Source organism: Triticum urartu, chromosome 5, assembly GCF_003073215.2.
Source record: "Triticum urartu cultivar G1812 chromosome 5, Tu2.1, whole genome shotgun sequence".
In the NCBI taxonomy this organism is placed as follows: domain Eukaryota; kingdom Viridiplantae; phylum Streptophyta; class Magnoliopsida; order Poales; family Poaceae; genus Triticum; species Triticum urartu.
In genome coordinates this window covers 163,449,816-163,471,515 of record NC_053026.1, presented here as the reverse complement: position 1 = coordinate 163,471,515, position 21,700 = coordinate 163,449,816, and positions in this window count along the sequence as shown.

Below are 21,700 nucleotides of genomic sequence, written 5' to 3'. Positions count from 1 at the left end.
TGGGCGCTGCACCACTTTCTTTCTTGTCGCGTCCTTGTGGTTGCACTTGTTGCCGTGCTTATTGCTGTTATGTTCCTCTTCTGACTCTGTCGCGGTCTGGCCGCTCTATGCTTCATCCACTTCTCGCTTTGATACCAAGGCTGCACTGACCACTTGGTTGGTTGCTGCCAAGTAAAGCAGTAACGACTCTTGAGGTTTGGGTGCAACCAAGGTAGGTACGGATGACAGGTAAGTCTTCAACTCTTGCAAGGTTGTATCTTCTTCCGGGGTCCACTTCATAGGCCTTGCCTTCTTCCAAATTTTGAAGAACGGCAGGGCATGCTCGGCAGACTTGGAAATGAATCTGCTTAGCGCGGCAACGCATCCCGTCAAGCGCCTCACATCTTTAACTTTCCTTAGTGCTTGGATCTGGTCAATGGCCTTGATCTTGTCGGGGTTGGCTTCAATCCCCCGATGGGACACGAAGAATCGAAGTAGCGTTTCAGAGGGACCACCAAACACACACTTCTTCGGGTTAAGCTTCAAGTTGATCTTACGCAAATTAGCAAAAGTCTCCTCCAAATCCTGGATAAGGGTGGCCTTATCCTTGGTCATGACCACAATGTCATCCATATAGGCTTCTATGTTTCTATGTAGCTGTGGCTGAAAACGAATCTGGATTGCTCTTGCAAAAGTAGACCCGACACTCTTCAATCCGAAAGGCATGCGGAGAAAACAGTATGTACCACATGGAGTGATGAATGATGTTTTCTCCTCATCTTCTTTGGAGATGAAGATCTGGTGATATCCTGAGTATGCATCCAAAAAGGAGAGCAGATCGCACCCTGAAGTAGAATCCACAATCTGATCGATGCGCGGCAAGGGGAATGGGTCCTTCGGCAAGCCTTATTGAGATCTGTGAAATCAATGCAAAGCCCCCATTTCCCATTCGCCTTCCGAACTACCACTGGGTTTGCTAACCATGTAGGGTGTAGTACTCCTCTAACCAATTCAGTTGCCTCTAACTTCTTGATTTCCTCGACAATGAATTGCTGCCGCTCCAAGGCTTGCTTCCTAACTCTCTGCTTGACGGGTCCGGCATGTGGGAAGATAGCAACGTGATGCTCGACTACCTCCCTGGGAACATCGGGGATATCAAATGGTTGCCAGGAAAACACATCGATATTCACCTGCAGGAAGGCAACGACCGCGCTTTACTATTTGTCATCAAGGGTGGCGCTGATGGTGAAAGTACCATCAACACTAGCCAGCCCTGCCAGGACCTTCTTCACTTGGGGCACTGCAACCTCAGATCTCTTGGTGTTGGAAAACTCCGGCACATTGTCAACGGGTGCCGTTCACTCAGAGGGGGCACGCTTCCCAAACTCCTTGCCGGAGATCCTACAATCCCTATTCTTTCCTTTGCTTTCCTTGGCGGGGAGCGTTGCTGCCGCAGCCTCTGCTGTGATGGCATCCTGATACAACCTATCCACTCAGATGATTGCACCCTTCTCATCTGATGGGATGGTGATGACTCCAAACGGCCCAGGCATCTTCAAGGTGTTGTAAGCATAATAGGATGCTGCCATGAACTTGCCCAAAGCTAGACATCCCAGAACCCCATTATACGGAGGGGGAGCTCAACCACATCAAACACAATCTTCTCAGTTGTAGTTCAGCTCTCCTCCAAACGTCACCGGCAACATAATCTTTCCCTTGGGACGGCCCCTGCAGGGATTGACTCCTTGAAACATGCCGGTAACCTCCTACTCTTCCTCTCCTATCTGAAGCTTGTTAATAACTGCAGGGGAAATCAGATTCAACCCGGCCCCGCCATCCACCAACATCTTTGTGACCTTGAGGTCGCGAATTGTTGGGGAGACCAACAACGACAAACACCCTACCGCGGTGGTGCGGCAAGGGTGGTCCTCCTCGTCAAAGATGATGGGCGTGCAGGATCATTTGAGCGGCTTCCAGGCCTCTGGCGCTGGCTCCACAACATTGACCTCTCATGCCCATCGATTGAGCTGGCGATGGGAGGAGTTCAAGGACACACCCCATCAATGCATAGGGCATTAGTGGCCCACTGAAATTCCTGCTCATTGGTTTCCTCTTCATTCCCCCCATCTTTAAAATCCTCACATGCTTCCTTCTCTTGGCCCCTGGTGGGTTTTCCCTGGTTCCAAAAGGGTTTACCGGGGCGGTTTGCTTCACCGCCTCGGCCCTTTCCGCCAGCAGCATTCTGACCTTTCTCCTTATCACGCTTATCATATTCTTCTCTATATCTCTTGACAAGCTGCTCAACTTGATAACATTCATGGAGGTGGTGTCCCTTGGTCCACTGGATATTGTAGTACGACCCTTCACCTTTGCCGTCTTTCTCTGCGGTAGGGGCTTCCCGGCAGGCAGTGCACACGGCAACTTCCTTGCCGGGGGCCTCAGCCTTGGCCTTCTTGCCGGTACTAGGTGTGCCAGAACCTTCCACAGTCATCACTGTCTTATCTCTTGGCTTCTTGTTGCACTTCTTGACCTTTCTTTGACTAGTTGATTCATCTTCTTCTTCCTCTGAATCAACGTTGAGGCAATCCTCCTCTCTGGGCAACTTCCTTCCTTCCTCCATCCGAGCACACTTATCCACTAGTGTGTACAACTCCTTCATAGTCTTGGGCAACCGCACATTCATCTTAGAACAAATGCGACGGTTGCGCACATTGGACTGGAAGGCTGCTATAATAGCTACATGATGGATATTCGAAATATTCCTATGGACTTCACCAAATGTTTGTAAATACTTACGGAGAGTTTCCCCTTCTTTCTTCTAGAGAAGTTGTAGGTCGCTGGGCGTGCGAGGCTCCTGGTGGCCACCGGTGAAGGCACCGATGAACTCGTGGCACAGGTCTGCCCAGGATGAAATGGAGTCCTCCGGCAGGTGCATGAGCCAAGATCTCACGTTGGACTTGAGAGCCAATGGGAAGTAGTTGGCGAACACCTTCTTGTCTCTTCCCCCAGTAGCCTGAACAACAAAGGTGTTTATGCTCAGGAACTCTGTCGGGTTCAGTCTCACGTCGTACTTCTTGGGTATCTTCGGCTTGAACGTTGGGACGGACGACCAACGGACTTGCCACAACTCGCGTGTATAGGCAGGACAGCCGACCTCAAAAGGTAGGCACTCGCCAACACCGAGCGCAGTCTCGTCGACGTTGAGGCCGCCACACCCGTCGGTCTGGCGGGGGTCGTCGAGAGGTCGTCCCATGACGACGCGCGCGTCTCCCCGCCACCTATCCTCCGGAGTTCGCCGTTGGCCCGGACATGCTCGTGTTGGGGAACGTAGTATTTTCAAAAGTTTTCCTACGCACACGCAAGATCATGTGCTGCATAGCAACAAGAGGGGAGAGTGTTGTCTACGTACCCACGCAGATCGACTGCGGAAGCGTTGACGCAACGTAGAGGAAGTAGTCGTACGTCTTCCCGATCCGACCGATCCAAGCACCGTTACTCCGGAACCTCCGAGTTCTTAGCACACGTACAGCTCAATGACGATCCCCGGGCTCCAATCCAGCAAAGCGTCGGGGAGGAGTTCCGTCAGCACGACGGCGTGGTGACGATCTTGATGTTCTACCGTCGCAGGGCTTCGCCTAAGCACCGCTACAATATGATCGAGGTGGAATATGGTGGCAGGGGGCACCGCACACGGCTAAGGAACGATCTCAAGGATCAACTTGTGTATCTAGGGGTTTCCCCTGCCTCCGTATATAAAGGATCCAAGGGGAGGGGCTGGCCGGCCAAGGGGGGCGCGCCAGGAGAGTCCTACTCCCTCTGGGAGTAGGATTCCCCCCCAATCCTAGTTGGAATAGGACTCCTTGAGGGGGGGAAAGAGAGAGAGGGGGGCCGGCCACCTCTCCTAGTCCTAATAGGACTAGGGGAGGGGGAGGCGCGCGGCCACCTTGGGCTGCCCCTTTCTCCTTTCCACTAAAGCCCACTAAGGCCCATATAGCTCCCGGGGGGTTCCGGTAACCTCCCGGTACTCCGGTAAAATCCCGATTTCACCCGGAACACTTCCGATATCCAAACATAGGCTTCCAATATATCAATCTTTATGTCTCAACCATTTCGAGACTCCTCGTCATGTCCGTGATCACATCCGGGAGTCCGAACTAACTTCGGTACATCAAAATGCATAAACTCATAATAACTGTCATCGTAACGTTAAGCGTGCGGACCCTACGGTTCGAGAACAATGTAGACATGACCGAGACACGTCTCCGGTCAATAACCAATAGCGGGACCTGGATGCCCATATTGGCTCCTACATATTCTACGAAGATCTTTATCGGTCAGACCGCATAACAACATACGTTGTTCCCTTTGTCATCGGTATGTTACTTGCCCGAGATTCGATCGTCGGTATCCAATACCTAGTTCAATCTCGTTACCGGCAAGTCTCTTTACTCATTCTGTAATACATCATCTCGCAACTAACTCATTAGTTGCAATGCTTGCAAGGCTTATGTGATGTGCATTACCGAGATGGCCCAGAGATACCTCTCCGACAATCGGAGTGACAAATCCTAATCTCGAAATACGCCAACCCAACATGTACCTTTGGAGACACCTATAGTACTCCTTTATAATCACCCAGTTATGTTGTGACTTTCGGTAGCACCCAAAGTTTTCCTCCGGTAAACGGGAGTTGCATAATCTCATAGTTATAGGAACATGTATAAGTCATGAAGAAAGAAATAGCAACATACTAAACGATCGGGTGCTAAGCTAATGGAATGGGTCATGTAAATCACATCATTCTCCTAATGATGTGATCCCGTTAATCAAATAACAACTCTTTTGTTTTTGTTTAGGAAACATAACCATCTTCGATTAACGAGCTAGTCAAGTAGAGGCATACTAGTGACACTCTGTTTGTCTATGTATTCACACATGTATTATGTTTCCGGTTAATACAATTCTAGCATGAATAATAAACATTTATCATGATATAAGGAAATAAATAATAACTTTAGTATTGCCTCTAGGGCATATTTCCTTCAGTCTCCCACTTGCACTAGAGTCAATAATCTAGATCACATCACCATGTGATTAACATCGATAGTTCACATCATCATGTGATTAACACCCATAGTTCACATCGTCATGTGACCAACACCCAAAGGGTTTACTAGATACGGTAATCTAGTTCACATCGCTATGTGATTAACATCCAAAGAGTACTAAGGTGTGATCATGTTTTGCTTGTGAGAGAATCTTAGTCAACGGGCCTGCCAAATTCAGACCCGTATGTATTTTGCAAAATTCTATGTCTACAATGCTCTGCACGGAGCTACTCTAGCTAATTGCTCCCACTTTCAATATGTATCCAGATTGAGACTTAGAATCATCTGCATCAATGTTAAAAACTTGCATCGACGTAACCGTTTACGACGAACCCTTTTGTCACGTCCATAATCGAGAAACATATCTTATTTTACTAAGGATAATTCTGACCGCTGTCCAGTGATCTACTCCTAGATCACTATTTTACTCCCTTGCCAAATCAGTGCAGGGTATACAATAGATCTGGTACACAGCATGACATACTTTATAGAACCTATGGCCAAGGCATAGGGAATGACTTTCATTCTCTTTCTATCTTCTGCCGTGGTCGGGCTTTGAGTCTTACTCAATTTCATACCTTGTAACACAGCCAAGAACTCTTTCTTTGACTGTTCCATTTTTGAACTACTTCAAAATATTGTCAAGGTATGTACTCATTGAAAAACCTTATCAAGCGTCTTGATCTATCTCTATAGATCTTGATGCTCAATATGTAAGCAGCTTTACCGAGGTCTTTCTTTGAAAAATTCCTTTCAAACACTCCTTTATGCTTTGCAGAATAATTCTACATTATTTCCGATCAACAATATGTCATTCACATATACTTATTAGAAATGTTGTAGTGCTCCCACTCACTTTCTTGTAAATACAGGCTTCATCGCAAGTCTGTATAAAACTATATGCTTTGATCAACTTATCAAAGCGTATATTCCAACTCTGAGATGCTTGCACCAGTCCATAGATGGATCGCTGGAGCTTGCATATTTTGTTAGCACCTTTAGGATTGACAAAACCTTCTGGTTGTATCATATACAACTCTTCTTTAATAAATCTATTAAGGAATGCAGTTTTGTTTATCCATTTGCCAGATTTCATAAAATGCGGGACATGATTCGGACAGACTTAAGCATAGATACGAGTGAGAAACTCTCATCGTAGTCAACACCTTGAACTTGTCGAAAACCTTTTGCGACAATTCTAGCTTTGTAGATAGTAACACTACTATCAGCATCCGTCTTCCTCTTGAAGATCCATTTATTCTCAATTGCTTGCTGATCATCGGGCAAGTCAACCAAATTCCATACTTTGTTCTCATACATGGATCCCATCTCAGATTTCATGGCCTCAAGCCATTTTGTGGAATCTGGGCTCACCATCACTTCTTCATAGTTCGCAAGTTCGTCATGATCTAGTACCATGACTTCCAGAACAGGATTACCGTACCACTCTGGTGCGGATCTCACTCTGGTTTACCTACGAGATTCGGTAGTAACTTGATCTGAAGTTACATGATCATCATCATTAGCTTCCTCACTAATTGGTGTAGTAGTCACAAGAATAGATTTCTGTGATGAACTACTTTCCAATAAGGGAGCAGGTACAGTTACCTCATCAAGTTCTACTTTCCTCCCACTCACTTCTTTCGAGAGAAACTCCTTCTCTAGAAAAACTCCGAATTTAGAAACAAAAGTCTTGCCTTCGGATTTGTGATAGAAGGTGTACCCAATAGTCTCCTTTGGGTATCCTATGAAGACATATTTCTCCAATTTGGGTTGGAGCTTATCAGGATGAAACTTTTTCATATAAGCATCACTATCCCAAACTTTAAGAAACGACAACTTTGGTTTCTTGCCAAACCACAGTTCAGATTGTGTCGTCTCAACGGACTTGGATGGTGCCCTTTTAAACGTGAATGCAGCTGTCTTTAATGCATAACCCCAAAACGATAGTGGTAGATCGGTAGGAGACATCATAGATCGCACCATATCTAATAAAGTACGGTTATGATGTTCGGACACACCATTATGCTATGGTGTTCCAGGTGGCGTGAGTAGTAAAACTATTTCACATTGTTTTAACTGAAGGCCAAACTCGTAACTCAAATATTTTACCTCTGCGATCATATTGTAGAAACTTTTATTTTCTTGTTACGATGATTCTCCACTTCACTCTGAAATTCTTTGAACTTTTCAAATATTTCAGACTTGTGTTTCATTAAGTAGACATACCCATATCTGCTCAAATCATCTGTGAAGGTCAGAAAATAATGATACCCGCCGCGAGCCTTAACACTCATCGGATCTCATACATCAGTATGTATTATTTCCAATAAGTCAGTTGCTCGCTCCATAGTTCCGGAGAACAGCGTTTTAGTCATCTTGCCCATGAGGCATGGTTCACAAGCATCAACTGATTCATAATCAAGTGATTCCAAAAACCCATTAGCATGGAGTTTCTTCATGCGCTTTACACCAATATGACCTAAACGGCAGTGCCACAAATAAGTTGCACTATCATTATTAACTTTGCATCTTTTGGTTTCAATATTATGATTATGTGTATCACTACGATCGAGATCCAACGAACTATTTTCATTGGGTGTGTAACCATATAAGGTTTTATTCATGTAAACAGAACAAAAATTTATTCTCTTACTTAAATGAATAACCGTATTACAATAAACATGATCAAATCATATTCATGCTCAACGCAAACACCAAATAACACTTATTCAGGTTCAACACTAATCCCGAAAGTATAGGGAGTGTGCGATGATGATCATATCAATCTTGGAACCACTTCCAACACACATCGTCACTTCACCCTTAACTAGTCTCTGTTTATTCTGCAACTCCCGTTTCGAGTTACTAATCTTAGCAACTGAACTAGCATCAAATACTGAGGGGTTGCTATAAACACTAGTAAAGTACACATCAATAACATGTATATCAAATATACTTATGTTCACTTTACCATCCTTCTTATCTGCCAATCACTTGGGGTAGTTCCGCTTCCAGTGACCAGTCCCTTTGCAGTAGAAACACTTAGTCTCAGGCTTAGGACCAGACTTGGGCTTCTTCACTTGAGCAGCAACTTGCTTGTTGTTCTTCTTGAAGTTCCCCTTCTTCCCTCTGCCCTTTTCTTGAAACTAGTGGTCTTGTCTATCATCAACACTTGATGTTTTTTCTCGATTTCTACCTTCGTCAATTTCCGCATTACGAAGAGCTTGGGAATCGTTTCCGTTATCCCTTGCATATCATAGTTCATCACGAAGTTCTACTAACTTGGTGATGGTGACTAGAGAATTCTGTCAATCACTTTCTTATCTGGAAAATTAACTCCCACTTGATTCAAGCGATTGTAGTACTCAGACAATCTGGGCACATGCTCACTAGTTGAGCGATTCTCCTCCATCTTTTAGCTATAGAACTTGTTGGAGACTTCATATCTCTCAACTCGGGTATTTGCTTGAAATATTAACTTCAACTCCAGGAACATCTCATATGGTCCATGACGTTCAAAACGTCTTTGAAGTCCCGATTCTAAGCCGTTAAGCATGGTGCACTAAACTATCAAGTAGTCATCATATTGAGCCAGCCAAACGTTCATAATGTCTGCATCTGCTCCTGCAATAGGTCTGTCACCTAGCGGTGCATCAAGGACATAATTCTTCTGTGCAGCAATGAGGATAAACCTCAGATCACGGATCCAATCCGCATCATTGCTACTAACATCTTTCAACACAGTTTTTCTCTAGGAAGATATCAAAATAAACACAGGGAAGCAACAACGTGAGCTATTGATCTACAACATAATTTGCAAAATACTATCAGGACTAAGTTCATGATAAATTAAAGTTCAATCAATCATATTACTTAAAGAACTCCCACTTAGATAGACATCCCTCTAATCCTCTAAGTGATTACGTGATCCAAATCAACTAAACCATGTCCGATCATCACGTGAGATGGAGCAGTTTCATTGGTGAACATCACTATGTTGATCATATCTACTATATGATTCACGCTCGACCTTTCGGTCTCCGTGTTCCGAGGCCATATCTGTATATGCTTGGCTCGTCAAGTATAACCTGAGTATTCCGCATGTGCAACTGTTTTGCACCCGTTGTATTTGAACGTAGAGCCTATCACACCCGATCATCACGTGGTGTCTCAGCACGAAGAACTTTCGCAACGGTGCATACTCAGGGAGAACACTTCTTGATAATTAGTGAGAGATCATCTTAAAATGCTACCGTCAAACTAAGAAAAATAAGATGTATAAAAGATAAACATCATATGCAATCAAAATATGTGACATGATATGGCCATCATCATCTTGCGCCTTTGATCTCCATCTCCAAAGTACTGTCATAATCTCTATTGTCACCGGCATGACACCATGATCTCCATCATCTTGATCTATATCAATGTGTCATCACACGGTCGTCTCGCCAACTATTGCTCTTGCAACTATTGCTATCGCATAGCGATAAAGTAAAGCAATTATTTGGCGCTTGCATCTTATGTAATAGAGAGACAACCATAAGGCTTTTGCCAGTTGCCGATAACTTTAAAAAAACATGATCATCTCATACAACAACTTATATCTCATCACGTTTTGACCATATCACATCACAACATGCCCTGCAAAAACAAGTTAGACGTCCTCTACTTTGTTGTTGCAAGTTTTACGTGGCTGCTACGGGCTTAAGCAAGAACCAATCTTACCTACGCATCAAAAACACAACGATAGTTTGTCAAGTTGGTGCTGTTTTAACCTTCGCAAGGACCGGGCGTAGCCACACTTGGTTCAACTAAAGTTGGAGAAACTGTCACCCGCAAGCCACCTATGTGCAAAGCACGTCGGGAGAACCGGTCTCGCGTAAGCGTACGCGTAATGTCGGTCCGGGCTGCTTCATCCAACAATACCGCCGAACCAAAGTATGACATGCTGGTAAGCAGTATGACTTATATCGCCCACAACTCACTTGTGTTCTACTCGTGCATATAACATCAACATATAAAAGCTAGGCTCGGATGCCACTGTTGGGGAACATAGTATTTTCAAAAAATTTCCTATGCACACACAAGATCATGTGATGCATAGCAACGAGAGGGGAGAGTGTTGTCTATGTACCCACGCAGACCGACTGCGGAAGCATTGACGCAACGTAGAGGAAGTAGTTGTACGTCTTCTCGATCCGACCGATCCAAGCACCGTTACTCCGGCACCTCCGAGTTGTTAGCACACGTACAGCTCGATGACGATCCCCGGGCTCCGATCCAGCAAAGCGTCGAGGAGGAGTTCCGTCAGCACGACGGCGTGGTGACGATCTTGATGTTCTACCGTCGCAGGGCTTCGCCTAAGCACCGCTACAATATGATCGAGGTGGAATATGGTGGCAGGGGGCACCGCACACGGCTAAGGAACGATCTCAAGGATCAACTTGTGTATCTAGGGGTGTCCCCTGCCTCCGTATATAAAGGATCCAAGGGAGGGGCTGGCTGGCCAAGGGGGGCGCGCCAGGAGAGTCCTACTCCCTCTGGTAGTAGGATCCCCCCCCAATAGGACTCCTTGAGGGGGGGAAAGAGAGAGAGGGGGGCCGACCACCTCTCCTAGTCCTAATAGGACTAGGGGAGGGGGGAGGCATGCGGCCACCTTGGGCTGCCCCTTTCTCCTTTCCACTAAAGCCCACTAAGGCCCATATAGCTCCCGGGGGGTTCCGGTAACCTCCCGGTACTCCGGTAAAATCCCGATTTCACCCGGAACACTTCCGATATCCAAACATAGGCTTCCAATATATCAATATTTATGTCTCGACCATTTCGAGACTCCTCGTCATGTCCATGATCACATCCGGGACTCCGAACTAACTTCGGTACATCAAAATGCATAAACTCATAATAACTGTCATCATAACGTTAAGCGTGCGGACCCTACGGTTCGAGAACAATGTAGACATGACCGAGACACGTCTCCGGTCAATAACCAATAGCGGGACCTGGATGCCCATATTGGCTCCTACATATTCTACGAAGATCTTTATCGGTCAGACCGCATAACAACATACGTTGTTCCCTTTGTCATCGGTATGTTACTTGCCCGAGATTCGATCGTTGGTATCCAATACCTAGTTCAATCTCATTACCGGCAAGTCTCTTTACTTGTTCCGTAATACATCATCTCGCAACTAACTCATTAGTTGCAATGCTTGCAAGGCTTATGTGATGTGCATTACCGAGAGGGCCCAGAGATACCTCTCCGACAATCGGAGTGACAAATCCTAATCTCGAAATACGCCAACCCAACATGTACCTTTGGAGACACCTGTCGTACTCCTTTATAATCACCCAGTTACGTTGTGACGTTTGGTAGCACCCAAAGTGTTCCTCCGATAAATGGGAGTTGCATAATCAAATAGTTATAGGAACATGTATAAGTCATGAAGAAAGAAATAGCAACATACTAAACGATCGGGTGCTAAGCTAATGGAATGGGTCATGTCAATCACATCATTCTCCTAATGATGTGATCCCGTTAATCAAATAACAACTCTTTTGTTTATGGTTAGGAAACATAACCATCTTCGATTAACGAGCTAGTGAAGTAGAGGCATACTAGTGACACTCTGTTTGTCTATGTATTCACACATGTATTATGTTTCCGGTTAATACAATTCTAGCATGAATAATAAAATTTATCATGATATAAGGAAATAAATAATAACTTTAGTATTGCCTCTAGGGCATATTTCCTTCAGCTCGAGGGTCGGAAGAGGCCATCGAGATGTCATCGGGGTCTTGTTCTTGCTGCGCCCACGTCTGTTGCTGTGGTGGGGACTGCACGATAGGGACAACCCCCTCCGTTCGGCCAGCTGTACGAGTAGTAGTCGTCACTTGGGGAGGTCGTAGCGGGCCAGTGCGCCGCGAGCCCCCAGCCTCAGTGAAACCGAGCAGACTCTGGATGGTGGCACGCCATTCATCCATTTGCTCAGCAGCTGGCTGGAACCTTAGTAGCAGCTGGGACCGCGACATAGCCTTCGTGGCTATGCTTGGCATGGAAGTTGATGACCTTGACCACACTGTCGCCTGGCTCCTAAAGGTGCCTGCGGCGGCGGCGGCAGTGGCACACCAGCGCTGCGGTGGGGCGGCCACCAGGGCAGCGGGGTCGCGCGGTGATGGCGCTCGAGGGTCTGCGGCTCCGTCGGTGGGAGGAGGGGATGTAAGCAGAGTAGACCTCCCATCCATACCTTGCGGAGCTTTACCATCGACACGCTGCTGAAGCTATTCTCCACCGACGCCTTCAGCCCCCGTGACTGCCGCAGGGGGAGTGGCGACGGCGCCACCTGCTCCTACCACGCCCCCAGCAGTGCTCACGTCCTCACTTGTCCCCGCATCTCCCGCGGCATTTGAGGCCACGGGCGGCGGAGCCTTCGAGGTAGATGGCTAGGCCGAAAGGCCGGACTTCTTCTTGGGTGCCATGGTCGATGGCGTCGTCGAAGACAAAGATGGCGATGAAGATAACGCACTATGCACGCTTTCAGGTTTGCACAAGCGATCCCCCTACCGGGCGCACCAAAGATGTCGCGGGATATCCGCGGCCACCTATGGGACCGGGCGGGCCCTTGCTAGTTCAGTGGGGGACGTCGCGTTGCACAAAGAGCAGACCAACGCGTGGCAGTGATATGTCCATTTTGCATCATGCTTTTATATCAATATTTATTGCATTATGGGTTATTATTACACATTGTGTAACAATACTTATGCCTATTCTCTCTTATTTTACAAGGTTTACATGAAGAGGGAGAATGCCGGCAGCTGGAATTCTAGGCTAGAAAAGGAGCAAATATTATAGACCTATTATGCAGTACTCCAAAAGTCCTGAAACTTCACGGGAGCACGTTTTGGAATATATAAAAAATACTGGCAAAAGAATTTACTAGAGGGTGCCCACACCCAGGCCACGAGGGTGGGGGCGCGCCCCCCTGTCTCGTGGGCCCCCTGGCAGGCCCCCGGTGCCCATCTTCTGCTATATGAAGTCTTTCGTCCGAGAAAAAATCATAAGCAAGCTCACGGGACGAAACTCCGCCGCCACGAGGCAGAACCTTGGTGGAACCAACCTAGGGCTACGGCCGAGCTGTTCTGCCAGGGAAACATCACTCCGCGAGGGGGAAATCATCACTATTGTCATCACCATCAATCCTCTCATCGGGAGGGGGTAAATCTTCATCAACGTCTTCACAAGCACCATCTCATCTCAAACCCTAGTTCATCTCTTCTATCCAATCTTTGTCTCAAAACCTCAAATTGGTACCTGTGGGTTACTAGTAGTGTTGATTACTCCATGTAGTTGATGCTAGTTGGTTTATTCGGTGGAAGATCATATGTCCAGATCCTTTATGCATATCAATACCCCTCTGATTATGAACATGAATATGATTTTTGAGTAGTTACGTTTGTTCCTGAGGACATGAGAGAAGTATTGCTATAAGTAGTCATGTTTTAACGCCTCAAGACCGGAGCTTCAGATGCCTTCCATGTTTTCCGAGTCTCGTTGGGTGATTTCTTTTGTCTGTTGCATTCATCTTTGCATCTTGAGCATTGCATCATGTCATCATGCCATCGTGCTATTTCTTTTTTTAAATAAACTCAACCAAATAAATGCATAGATATTTGATCTATTTAAATTGAGGGAACTCACATGGTGATTTCTCTTGATAACAAGTCCTCCCAATATTTTTAGGGAGCTATAAAAATATATTCCATTAATTCGGAATTTACCGCAACACACATGCATGTTAATCCCTTCCTTTCCTTCTTCAAGTTTTGACTGTCTAACTTTGCCTAATTCTTTTCCCATCTATCGTGGCTCTCTCTTTAATCTCAACATTTTTTAGCACTTCTAAAACCTAGCCCCAATTCAAACCCATTTGAATGATATTCAAATGAGTTTGAATTTAAATCTTGCATTCGCGTCAACTTCTTTCTTATTGGATCAAGCTTAGTTTTGTGGGTCCGGAAATTTATCCGCGTGTCCTACTTCTTCCCCATTACCTCCTTTCTTCTCCTTTTCCTTCTTTGTTTTTTTATGTTTTAGAAATTAAGAGAGGGAGAGAAGGGAGCCCAGCAGGCCATTTAGGACCATCTGCACCTAAACCTAGCCGGCTCCAAGGCCCACTCCCCTGGCCCACCTAACCCTCTAACCTAGCTAGCTCATTCCCCTGCGCCCCTCCTCCTCGTTCCCTCGCGCCGCCAGAGACACCCATCGCCCGATGCCCTCTGCCCCCATCCCATCTCCCTCTCCTCGATCTCCCTCGAACCCCTCCTTCTCCACTCGTTCCTCCTACAGCGCCGCCACTTACGCACGCATCGAGCCAGGAGAGCCCTGCGCAAGATCCTTCTCTCGCTCGCTGCCCACCTCCTTCTCGATCTCCCTCACTCCCTCGTCTCCTTCCCCTGCTCGTGCACCAGAGAGGAGCGACAGCCTCTCGCTCGATCCCGCACGCAGGAGCCGTGCGCCCGATCCCCACCATCGCCAGCGCGCCCGGTCGCTGGACCTCACCTGGCCTTCCTCCACCACCACCGCTGGACTGCTTCCCCTCCTGCAACCTCGTCCCCGATGCCAGCCGGAGCCCCCGCCACCACCTTGCTTCGTCGCCCGTGACCTCCTCCTCCTGGCTCTGCTCCGGCCCGCCTAGACCCATCACCTCCAGTGCCTCAAGTCCCGCGCCCGAGCCCTCTGCTTGAGCAGGAGCTCCGCCTTCCTTGTTCCGCGCCTAGGCCGATGCCATCTGCTTCGTCCTGCTACTGATCTTCCAGTTTACCGCATCGACCTCCCCTGCTCCATTTGGTGGACCACCAGGCTGCCCTCTCCTTCCCCTGCGCAGGAGCTCGCAACCACCAACATGCGCCGCCATGTACCTCGACCGCTGCTGGTTTCGGTGACCCGCCAAGGCCAGATACAACCCGTGTACCACTACTAACACCAAGACTTACGAGAACGTCTTCATGGAACGACGAGTACCAAGACGATCATTGTTCACCAAGCACACCTTCGGATACACCAAGACTCGGACCATCATGTACCCCGACATCGATGACCCTCAAGTCCGTCTACGTGGTGATGCGCCAAGTACCTTTACCGCCATCTTCGGAATCCCAAGAATGCCAAGTACCTCGACGCCCGATGCCTAGAATGACTATCGTCGCCGAGACCCTTGAACCAAAAACTTCAATTTCAACTATGTCACAAGGACGAGACCGGCGGGTCCGAAGACACCAAGTACCATGACAACCCTGAAGGTATTCGAATTCGTCAAGTTCACCTTCGAAATGTGTACCCCTACACCGCAACGAAACGCCGAGTTCCTCTCCGAACGTGTGTGCCCCTAGCGTCGACCCCGTGGATGTTAACTTCCTCGCTGTAACTCCGATCCTCTACGGGGTGTGTACGACTACGACCCGTGTATCACTACTTCCTCTTCGACTTGTGAACCTCTACTTCCACTATGATCCGCGAGTACCACTACTTTCACTACGAACTCGAACCGCCGCAAAACTTCGTGCTTCAAAGGTATAACGCCGAGACAACACCCGTGAAAGAATGCATGTGTGGTGTATGAGATGCACCCTTTGTCTGCACCATGTCCGTAGTGTCTCTCGTGGAACCCGGTTACCGGGATCACCCCATCATCCTTGCCTGACACGCTCCCGTCACTTTTCCTTTTGCATCCGTATCTCCATGAGCTACCGGAACCGAGATGTTGCCGTGGCATCATTTTCGGATTCGTTGCCGTGGCACCCTTCCGTTTCCGCCACTTTGACAAATGCTTCATAATATGCTCATGCCAACATTTTCATAAAGTTGCATAAACTTGTAATGTCATCCGCATCATGATAACAACATCAAGAATGTTTAAATTGTTGTTTGCATTAATTTGCTAAAAGCATATGGGGTTTTACCAGAATTGTTGTTTGGTGTTCCGGCCTCATTAAACTTGGTTAAATAGATAATTTCTGTATGCTTCACCTCTTGCCATGCTAACCAACATTTAATATTGTTGGGTACCTAAATGAGAGAGAACTAAATAAGTCATGTGGTGTTCCGTCAATATGGAACTCGTTGCATATTGAGCTCCACTTAATTTGTAGGATTGCTTGTGCACTCTTGCCATGCCATGCTTCATTAAACCGGACATGCATCATACTTGGTTGTACATCATGCCATGTTGATGTGATGGTTGTTCACTATGTTGTTTGCTTCTTTCCGGTGTTGCTTCTTCGGGATAGTTCCATTAACATCGCGTTTGTTGAGGATTCGTTCGACTATGTTTGTTTGTTTCTTCTTCAAGGACTCGTTCTTCTTCCTTGCGGGATCTCAGGCAAGATGACCATACCCTCGAAATCACTTCTATCTCTGCTTGCTAGTTGCTCGCTCTATTGCTATGCTGAGATACCTACCACTTGCTATAACATGCCTCCCATATTGCCATGTCAAGCCTCTAACCCACCATTCCTAGCAAACCGTTGTTTGGCTATGTTACCGCTTTGCTCAGCCCCTCTTATAGCGTTGCTAGTTGCAGGTGAAGATGGAGTTTGTTCCATGTTGGAACATGGATATGTTGGGATATCACAATATCTCTTATTTAATTAATGCATCTATATATTTGGTAAAGGGTGGAAGGCTCAGCCTTATGCCTGGTGTTTTGTTCCACTCTTGCCACCCTAGTTTCCGTCATACCGGTGTTATGTTCCTTGATTCTGTGTTCCTTACACGGTTGGGTGTTATGGGGACCCCTTGACAGTTCGCTTTGAATAAAACTCCTCCAGCAAGGCCCAACCTTGGTTTTACCATTTGCCTCACCACCACCTACTTTTCCCTTGGGAGTCGCGCTCCCCAGGGTCATCTTTATTTTAAGCCCCCCGGGCCAGTGCTTGTCTAAGTGTTGGTCCGAACTAGAGTCCTTTGCAGCGCCACCTCGGGGAAACTTGAGGGCTGGTTTTAGTTGTACGGAGCGCTCATCCGGTGTTGCACTGAGAATGAGATAGGTGCAGCTCCTATCAGGATGTCGGTGCATCGGGCGGTCTTGCTGGTCTTGTTTTACCATTGTCGAAAAGTCTTGTAACCGGGATTCCGAGCCTGGTCGGGTCTTCCTGGGAGAAGGAATATCCTTCGTTGATCGTGAGAGCTTGTGATGGGCTAAGTTGGGACACCCCTGTAGGGTTTTGAACTTTCGAAAGCCGTGCCCGCGGTTATGGGCAGATGGGAATTTGTTAATATCCGGTTGTAGAAAACATGACACTTAACTTAATTAAAATGCATCAACTACGCGTGTAGCCATGATGGTCCCTTCTCGGCGGAGTCTGGGAAGTGAACATGGTTTTGGAGTTATGTTTGTGCGTGAGTAGTTTCAGGATCACTTCTTGATCACTTCTAGTTCACGACCGTTGCATTGCTTCTCTTCTCGCTCTTATTTGCGTATGTTAGCCACCATATATGCTTAGTGCTTGCTGCAGATCCACCTCACTACCCTTTCCTACCCATAAGCTTAAATAGTCTTAATATCGTGGGTGTGAGATTGCTGAGTCCTCGTGACTCATAGATACTTCCAAACAGTTGCAGGTGCCGATGATACCAGTGCAGATAACGCAACTAAGCTCAAGTCGGAGCTTGATGAAGATCGTGTTCGTTGTGCGGTTTCCTTTTCTAGTTGATTAGTAGTGGAGCCCAGTTGGGACAATTGGGGATGTAGCATTTGGGGTGATCTTTCTTTATTTTGGTTCCGTAGTCAGACCTTGATTGTATTCTTGATGATGTAATTTTATATTTATGTGTTGTGTGAAGTGGCGATTGTAAGCCAACCCTTTATCCCTTCCTTATTCAGCACATGGGATGTGTAAAGATTACCCCTCTTGTGACATGCCTACTATGCGGTTATGCCTCTAGGTCATGCTCTGACATGTGGGAGATATAGCCGCATCGTGGGTGTTACAAGTTGGTATCAGACCCTTCCCCGACTTAGGAGCCGCCCGCTTGATCGAATCGCTGGCGTTGTTGAGTCTAAAAAAATGTTTTGAGTCTTTTAGGATTATATATATATCGGAGAGTAGGATTCTTTTTAATCCTCAGTCCCTTCGTCGATCTGGTGAGGCCTCCTGACGTTGAGTTTTGACTCTTCTCTTCTCAAATTTCACAAAAAAAATTTAGGATCACGCGGGTATCTTGGAATCGTTCCGATGGTTTTGTGACGAGAACATTGTTCTTGGTGCCTCCTGACATTTAGGGGTTGTGGCAGTGTCCCGGGGAGTTGAGCTCCGAGGTGTTGTCGTCACAATTTTATCGTTGCAGTTCTGGAATACCTGAGTTTCGCCGACATCGAAAATCTCTTTTATGCAGTTGTTGGTGAGATAACCTCGACGCCACCCAGTACTGGGGTGGGAGTTCGGGAGTATTGCCATAACTCGTGTAACGAATGCTTTTCAAAGGTTGAGGTAAACGATTTCTGAAGGTTTCTTGGTTATGTGTTGAAGGATGGATACAGCTGGATGTAGGATTTGCTAGTTTTGGGTGAGATATTATGCTTCCCTTGTATCCCCAACACCTGATTGCATAACTAGAAAGTTTCGGGAGTTTATAAGTGGGAATTCAAGTAGCTCTTAGGATATCTTTCCGACAGATGCATGATATGAGATTGGGGTTCGACGTCTAGTGGTCCGCCTATCCACGGTTGGTTTTACAGTGGTCTCATTGTGTCTTGAAGAGTCCTTGGCTATGCTGACTCGGGGACGCTTCGTATGTCATGTGCACTGCCTTGTACATGATGGTGTTGTACGATCGAGCCCGTGTGGGCCCCACCACAAAAACTTCGGACGAAATCTCTATCATATGTTTGTTCCGGCTTATTCTGCAAGCCAATCCTTTGTTTTGTTTTGACTTGTGGTATTCGAGTTGCTTCAAAGTCAAATGTTGATTCCATACCTTTCCTAAATGGTGTTCTCATATTTCCATGGGAATACTAGTCCTTCAGGATAATCCAGATTTTCATGTCAATCCTTTTCAACCGGCGTGTTTCTATTCAAGTGGATCCGATCATTTCAACATCCCCAAGATCACCTCTCGGCTTTCCCAACGTTGTTCATTTCATCTGTCCCCAAGTTTCCTTTGTTTTCCCGCCCACCCACCCCCTTTTTCTTCAAGGACTCAAATTTATTTTTCAAGTACCCTTTTATTCATGGGAAGTCTCTCCATTCTTTTCTTTCGATGGTCATATCCGGTGATTCTCATGAAGATGTTCTTCAAGTTTATCATTCTTTGTTATCATTTTCTTCTCCGGTGGATTCAATTCAAGCTTCGGTGTTGAGCTTATTCCTTTCATTTGTCCAATGTTTCTCCATGCCAGCGCACCTCTTAATCTTTCACTTCTCACTATTCAATTGTTCCGAAGTGCTCAAGGTATCTCAAAGATTCATGTTTCCACTCTGCATTCGTTCAAGTTCTTTCGAGGATGTTTTCTCTTCAAGCCATTTAAATTCAACCGGTGCAATATCTCTTTTCAAGCAATATTTTCAATGGTGTTTTCTTTTGAGTGGGCCCTAACCCACAGGTCTTTTCCCAGGATCTTACCTGACTCTTCTAATTCTTCCCGGAGTTGTCCTCAAATTTTCTCAAAGTTTGTTGTAAGAATGAGTTATTATCAGTCAAATGCCTTTCTCCAAGATCTTTCAATTCTTTTCATCGTTGGTTCAACCTTTCTAATTTCCATTCCGGAGTACCTCAACAATTCAAGGTGGTGGTTCTCTCAAACATTTGAAGACCGAAGAAGAGTTTTTCTCCAAATCTTATCCGTTCTCTGAAAGACTCGTGATTCTAGCCTGATGCCATCCTCTCATAATTGTTTTCGATTGTGAGTATTCTTTTCACCCATCCAGAGTAATTCAAGAGCCTTTTCAGTCTGATTCTCCGAAGACCATCATTTCAGGTTTATTCATTCTCAGCTTTCATCTCTCTTTCTCCAAATCTTACCGGTGCTCCATTCAAGTATTCTCTAATCAGCTCGTGATCTCTTTGTTCTCTTGTATCAAATTCCCTCAAGTATCATCTTTCCTTTTCCAATTCTTCCAGGTGAATTGTGCCTTTGCAACTTTCTTATTCAATTCTTACGGTGGTTCGGTTTAAGATTCTTCTACCTTCGTTTATCATATCAATTTATTCATTGTTTCAACCCTTCCAGTGGTTCGTTGAAGACCTTCCCAAGTTGGCGCTATATCTATCTTCACTGTTCAAGAATTCACCCAATTAATCAGTTAACGGGCCAGTTAATCGGTACTCACAGCATGGCCGAATCGAATAACACCTATTCATCGCGTTAACTTGTCAGGCCGATTAATTGGCCAGTTAGACCAATTAATAAGTTTTCATGCCGATTAATCCCTGTTGTCCCATTAACGAGTGGGCAAACCAAGCCTAAAACTTTGTCCCATAACCCCTTCCGGCCACATGCGGCTCCTTAATAGATAGGATTAATAATTTTACCTCCTCTCTATGATTTTCATATGTGTATGGCAGCATATTTCGGTATACTACTATAACGCCCTCGATGCGGCTATATCTCCCACGTGTCGAAGCACGACTTAGAGGCATAACCGCATTGAAAGCAATGTCGCAAGTGAGGTAATCTTCACACAACCGATGTAATACATAAGGTAAAAGAGATGCATAGTTGGCTTACAATCGCCACTTGACACAATTACATGAATAAAGCATTACATCATCCAAATTCAATCAAGGTCCGACTATGGAACCAAAATAAAAGAAGACTACCCCAAATGCTACACAGATCCTCGATCGACCCCAACTGGGCTCCACTACTGATCAACTAGAATGAAACAACACAAAGGACAAGATCTTCATCGAGCTCCTCCTTGAGCTTGGTTGCGTCATCTGCACGGTAACCTCGGCACCTGCAAGCTGGTTTTGGAAGTATCTGTGAGTCACGGGGACTCAGCAATCTCACACCCTCGCGATTAAGACTATTTAAGCTTATAGGAAGGGTAAAAGGTATGAGGTGGAGCTGCAGCAAGCGACTAGCATATATGGTGGCTAAACATACGCAAATGAGAGCGGGAAGAGAAGGCAAAGAACGGTCGAACAACTATGATCAAGAAGTGATCCTAGAACAACCTACGTCAAGCATAACTCTAACACCGTGTCCACTTCCCGGACTCCGCCGGAAAGAGACCATCACGGTTACACATGCGGTTGATGTATTTTAAATTAAGATCAACTTCGGGTTTTCTACAACCGGACATTAACAAATTCCCATCTGCCCATAACCGCGGGCACGGCTTTCGAAAGTTCAAATCCCTGCAGGGGTGTCCCAACTTAGCCCATCACAAGCTCTCATAGTCAACGAAGGATATTCCTTCTAGCGGGAAGACCCGATCAGACTCGGAATCCCAGTTACAAGACATCCTCGACAATGGTAAAACAAGTCCAGCAACACCGCCCGAATGTGCCGACAAATCCCGATAGGAGCTGCACATATCTCGTTCTCAGGGCACACTCAGATGAGACTAGCTACGAGTAAAACCAACCCTCAAGTTTCCTCGAG